Below are 6,397 nucleotides of genomic sequence, written 5' to 3' on the forward strand. Positions count from 1 at the left end.
TCCCTCCACTCGCGAGACGTGATTCCCCTTCTGGCGGGGCCTCACGCCCTTGATACGTGGTCGGTTTGTTGCTCCACTCCGCTCCCCCGCCTCCCCCGGCCGGGGTGGAAGCGTCTCCTGCCGGGAGAGGCGCGCCGCCCTTGTACCTCGGTTGTGTTAAGGCGCCGTGAGGTCCCGCGCCCTCCCTCCGCTCGCGAGACGTGATTCCCCTTCTGGCGGGGCCTCACGCCCTTGATACGTGGTAGGTTTGTTGCTCCGTTCCGCTCCCCCGCCTCCCCCGGCCGGGGTGGAAGCGTCTCCTGCCGGGAGAGGCGCGCCGCCCTTGTACCTCGGTTGTGTTAACGCGCCGTGGGGTCCCACGCTCTCCCTCCGCTCGCGAGACGTGATTCCCCTTCTGGCGGGGCCTCACGCCCTTGATACGTGGTCGGTTTGATGCTGCGCTCCGCTCCCCCGCCTCCCCCGGTTGGGGTGGAAGCGTCTCCTGCCGGGAGAGGCGCAACGCCCTTGTACATCGGTTGTGTTAACGCGCCGTGGGATCCCTCGCTCTCCCTCCGCTCGCGAGACGTGATTCCCCTCCTGGCGGGGCCTCACGCCCTTGACACATGGTCGGTGTGTTGCTCCGCTCCGCTCCCCCGCCTCCCCCGGCTGGGGTGGAAGCGTCTCCTGCCGGGAGAGGCGCGCCGCCCTTGTACCGTGGTTGTGTTAACGCTCCGTGGGGTCCTGCGCTCTCCCTCCGCTCGCAAGACGTGATTCCCCTTCTGGCGGGGCCTCACACCCTTGATACGTGGTCGGTTTGTTGCTCCACTCCGCTCCCCTGCCTCCCCCTGCTGGAGTGGAAGCGTCTCCTGCCGGGAGAGGCGCGCCGCCCTTGTACCGTGGTTATTTTAGCGCGCCGTGGGGTCCCGCGCTCTCCCTACGCTCGCGAAACGTGATTCCCCTCCTGGTGGGGCCTCACGCCCTTGATACGTGGTCGGTTTGTTGCTTCGCTCCGCTCCCCCGCCTCCCCTGGTTGGGGTGGAAGCGTCTCCTGCCGGGAGAGGCGCGACGCCGTTGTACCTTGGTTGTGTTAACGCACCGTGGGGTCCCTCGCTCTCCCTCCGCTCGCGAGAAGTGATTCCCCTTCTGGCGGGGCCTCACGCCCTTGATACCTGGTCGGTTTGTTGCTCCGCTCCGCTCCCCCGCCTCCCCCGGCTGGGGTGGAAGCGTCTCCTGCCGGGAGAGGCGCGCCGCCCTTGTACCGTGGTTGTGTTATCGCTCCCTGGGGTCCTGCGCTCTCCCTCCGCTCGCGAGACGTGATTCCCCTTCTGGCGGGGCCTCACGCCCTTGATACGTGGTCGGTTTGTTGCTCCGCTCCGCTCCCCTGTCTCCCCCTCCTGGGGTGGAAGCGTCTCCTGCGGGGAGAGGCGCGCCGCCCTTGTACCGTGGTTATTTTAACGCGCCGTGGGGTCCCGTGCTCTCCCTCCGCTCGCGAGACGTGATTCCCCTTCTGGTGGGGCCTCACGCCCTTGATACGTGGTCGGTTTCTTGCTTAACTCCGCTCCTCCGCCTCCGCCGGCTGGGGTGGTAGCGTCTCCTGCCGGGAGAGGCGCGCCGCCCTTGTACCGTGGTTGTTTTAACGCGCCGTGGGGTCCCGCACTCTCCCTCCGCTCGCGAGACGTGATTCCCCTCCTGGCGGGGCCTCACGCCCTTGACATGTGGTCGGTGTGTTGCTCCGCTCCTCTCCCCCGCCTCCCCCGGCTGGGGTGGAAGCGTCTCCTGCCGGGAGAGGCGCACCGCCCTTGTACCGTGGTTGTGTTAACGCTCCGTGGGGTCCTGCGCTCTCCCTCCGCTCGCGAGACGTGATTCCCCTTCTGGCGGGGCCTCACGCCCCTGATACGTGGTCGGTTTGTGTCTCCGCTCCGCTCCCCTGCCTCCCCCTGCTGGGGTGGAAGCGTCTCCTGCCGGGAGAGGCGCGCCGCCCTTGTACCGTGGTTGTTTTAACGCGCCGTGGGGTCCCGCGCTCTCCCTCCGCTCGCGAGACGTGATTCCCCTCCTGGTGGGGCCTCACGCCCTTGATTCGTGGTCGGTTTGTTTCTCCGTTCCGCTCCCCCGCCTCCCACAGCTGGGGTGGAAGCGTCTCCTGCCGGGAGAGGCGCGCCGCCCTTGTACCTCGGTTGTGTTAACGCGCCATGGAGTCCCGCGCTCTCCCTCCGCTGGCGAGACGTGATTCCCCTTCTGGCGGGGCCTCACGCCCTTGATACGTGGTCGGTTTGTTGCTCCGTTCCGCTCCCCCGCCTCCCCCGGCCGGGATGGAAGCGTCTCCTGCCGGGAGAGGCGCGCCGCCCTTGTACCTCGGTTGTGTTAAGGCGCCGTGGGGACCCGCGCTCTCCCTCCGCTCGCGAGACGTGATTCCCCTTCTGGCGGGGCCTCACGCCCTTGATACGTGGTCGGTTTGTTGCTCCGTTCCGCTCCCCCGCCTCCCCCGGCCGGGGTGGAAGCGTCTCCTGCCGGGAGAGGCGCGCCGCCCTTGTACCTCGGTTGTGTTAACGCGCCGTGGGGTCCCACGCTCTCCCTCCGCTCGCGAGACGTGATTCCCCTTCTGGCGGGGCCTCACGCCCTTGATACGTGGTCGGTTTGTTGCTGCGCTCCGCTCCCCCGCCTCCCCCGGTTGGGGTGGAAGCGTCTCCTGCCGGGAGAGGCGCAACGCCCTTGTACATCGGTTGTGTTAACGCGCCGTGGGATCCCTCGCTCTCCCTCCGCTCGCGAGCCGTGATTCCCCTTCTGGCGGGGCCTCACGCCCTTGATACTTGGTCGGTTTGTTGCTTCGCTCCTCTCCCCCACCTCCCCCGGCAGGGGTGGAAGCGTCTCCTGCCGGGAGAGGCGCGCCGCCGTTGTGCCGTGGTTGTGTTAACGCGCCATGGGGTCCTGCCCTCTCCCTCCGCTCGCGAGACGTGATTCCCCTCCTGGCGGGGCCTCAAGCCCTTGACACGTGGTCGGTGTGTTGCTCCGCTCCGCTCCCCTCGCCTCCCCCGGCAGGGATGGAAGCGTCTCCTGCCGGGAGAGGCGCGCCGCCGTTGTGCCGTGGTTCTGTTAACGTGCCGTGGGGTCCCGCGCCCTCCCTCCGCTCGCGAGACGTGATTCCCCTTCTGGCGGGGCCTCACGCCCTTGATACGTGGTCGGTTTGTTGCTCCGTTCCGCTCCCCCGCCTCCCCCGGCCGGGGTGGAAGCGTCTCCTGCCGGGAGAGGCGCGCCGCCCTTGTACCGTGGTTGTGTTAACGCTCCGTGGGGTCCTGCGCTCTCCCTCCGCTCGCGAGACGTGATTCCCCTCCTGGCGGGGCCTCACGCCCTTGATACGTGGTCGGTTTGTTGCTCCGCTCCGCTCCCCCGCCTCCCCCGGTTGGGGTGGAAGCGTCTCCTGCCGGGAGAGGCGCGACGCCCTTGTACATCGGTTGTGTTAACGCGCCGTGGGGTCCCTCGCTCTCCCTCCGCTCCCGAGACGTGATACCTCTTCTGGCGGGGCCTCACGCCCTTGATACGTGGTCGGTTTGTTGCTCCACTCCGCTCCCCTGCCTCCCCCTGCTGGAGTGGAAGCGTCTCCTGCCGGGAGAGGCGCGCCGCCCTTGTACCGTGGTTATTTTAGCGCGCCGTGGGGTCCCGCGCTCTCCCTACGCTCGCGAGACGTGATTCCCCTCCTGGTGGGGCCTCACGCCCTTGATACGTGGTCGGTTTGTTGCTTCGCTCCGCTCCCCCGCCTCCCCCGGTTGGGGTGGAAGTGTCTCCTGCCGGGAGAGGCGCGACGCCCTTGTACCTTGGTTGTGTTAACGCGCCGTGGGGTCCCTCGCTCTCCCTCCGCTCGCGAGAAGTGATTCCCCTTCTGGCGGGGCCTCACGCCCTTGATACGTGGTCGGTTTGTTGCTCCGCTCCGCTCCCCCGCCTCCCCCGGCCGGGGTGGAAGCGTCTCCTGCCGGGAGAGGCGCGCCGCCCTTGTACCTCGGTTGTGTTAACGCGCCGTGGGGTCCCACGCTCTCCCTCCGCTCGCGAGACGTGATTCCCCTTCTGGCGGGGCCTCACGCCCTTGATACGTGGTCGGTTTGTTGCTGCGCTCCGCTCCCCCGCCTCCCCCGGTTGGGGTGGAAGCGTCTCCTGCCGGGAGAGGCGCAACGCCCTTGTACATCGGTTGTGTTAACGCGCCGTGGGATCCCTCGCTCTCCCTCCGCTCGCGAGCCGTGATTCCCCTTCTGGCGGGGCCTCACGCCCTTGATACTTGGTCGGTTTGTTGCTTCGCTCCTCTCCCCCACCTCCCCCGGCAGGGGTGGAAGCGTCTCCTGCCGGGAGAGGCGCGCCGCCGTTGTGCCGTGGTTGTGTTAACGCGCCATGGGGTCCTGCCCTCTCCCTCCGCTCGCGAGACGTGATTCCCCTCCTGGCGGGGCCTCAAGCCCTTGACACGTGGTCGGTGTGTTGCTCCGCTCCGCTCCCCTCGCCTCCCCCGGCAGGGATGGAAGCGTCTCCTGCCGGGAGAGGCGCGCCGCCGTTGTGCCGTGGTTCTGTTAACGTGCCGTGGGGTCCCGCGCCCTCCCTCCGCTCGCGAGACGTGATTCCCCTTCTGGTGGGGCCTCACGCCCTTGACACGTGGTCGGTGTGTTGCTCCGCTCCGCTCCCCCGCCTCCCCCGGCAGGGGTGGAAGCGTCTCCTGCCGGGAGAGGCGCGCCGCCCTTGTACCGTGGTTGTGTTAACGCTCCGTGGGGTCCTGCGCTCTCCCTCCGCTCGCGAGACGTGATTCCCCTCCTGGCGGGGCCTCACGCCCTTGATACGTGGTCGGTTTGTTGCTCCGCTCCGCTCCCCCGCCTCCCCCGGTTGGGGTGGAAGCGTCTCCTGCCGGGAGAGGCGCGACGCCCTTGTACATCGGTTGTGTTAACGCGCCGTGGGGTCCCTCGCTCTCCCTCCGCTCCCGAGACGTGATACCTCTTCTGGCGGGGCCTCACGCCCTTGATACGTGGTCGGTTTGTTGCTCCACTCCGCTCCCCTGCCTCCCCCTGCTGGAGTGGAAGCGTCTCCTGCCGGGAGAGGCGCGCCGCCCTTGTACCGTGGTTATTTTAGCGCGCCGTGGGGTCCCGCGCTCTCCCTACGCTCGCGAGACGTGATTCCCCTCCTGGTGGGGCCTCACGCCCTTGATACGTGGTCGGTTTGTTGCTTCGCTCCGCTCCCCCGCCTCCCCCGGTTGGGGTGGAAGTGTCTCCTGCCGGGAGAGGCGCGACGCCCTTGTACCTTGGTTGTGTTAACGCGCCGTGGGGTCCCTCGCTCTCCCTCCGCTCGCGAGAAGTGATTCCCCTTCTGGCGGGGCCTCACGCCCTTGATACGTGGTCGGTTTGTTGCTCCGCTCCGCTCCCCCGCCTCCCCCGGCTGGGGTGGAAGCGTCTCCTGCCGGGAGAGGCGCGCCGCCCTTGTACCGTGGTTGTGTTATCGCTCCCTGGGGTCCTGCGCTCTCCCTCCGCTCGCGAGACGTGATTCCCCTTCTGGCGGGGCCTCACGCCCTTGATACGTGGTCGGTTTGTTGCTCCGCTCCGCTCCCCTGTCTCCCCCTCCTGGGGTGGAAGCGTCTCCTGCGGGGAGAGGCGCGCCGCCCTTGTACCGTGGTTATTTTAACGCGCCGTGGGGTCCCGTGCTCTCCCTCCGCTCGCGAGACGTGATTCCCCTTCTGGCGGGGCCTCACGCCTTTGATACGTGGTCGGTTTGTTGCTTAACTCCGCTCCTCCGCCTCCGCCGGCTGGGGTGGTAGCGTCTCCTGCCGGGAGAGGCGCGCCGCCCTTGTACCTTGGTTGTTTTAACGCGCCGTGGGGTACCGCGCTCTCCCACCGCTCGCGAGACGTGATTCCCCTCCTGGCGGGGCCTCACGCCCTTGACACGTGGTCGGTGTGTTGCTCCGCTCCGCTCCCCCGTCTCCCCCAACTGGGGTGGAAGCGTCTCCTGCCGGGAGAGGCGCGCCGCCCTTGTACCGTGGTTGTGTTAACGCTCCGTGGGGTCGTGCGCTCTCCCTCCGCTCGCGAGAGGTGATTCCCCTTCTGGTGGGGCCTCACGCCCTTGACACGTGGTCGGTTTCTCTTCCTTCTCTCGCTCCTCAAGCTTCTCCGCTGCCTGGGTCCTCACCCCCTTGAGGTAGTAGTAGTAATGTCGGTGAGTACCGATTCTACGTCCAACTCGAGTGCAAGGCTCTCCCGCCGGGAGAACTGCACAGCCCTTTTGGTGTGATTAGATTGAGCAGAACAGAAAACTGACCACGTGTCAAGGGCTTGAGGCCCCATCAAAGGGGGAATTGCGTCTCGCGAGCGGAGGGAGAGCGCAGGACCCCACGGAGCGTTAACACAACCACGGTACTAGAGCGGCGCGCCTCTCCCGGCCGGAGACGCTTCCACCCCAGCTG

This window comes from Scylla paramamosain, chromosome 36, assembly GCF_035594125.1.
Source record: "Scylla paramamosain isolate STU-SP2022 chromosome 36, ASM3559412v1, whole genome shotgun sequence".
Taxonomy (NCBI): domain Eukaryota; kingdom Metazoa; phylum Arthropoda; class Malacostraca; order Decapoda; family Portunidae; genus Scylla; species Scylla paramamosain.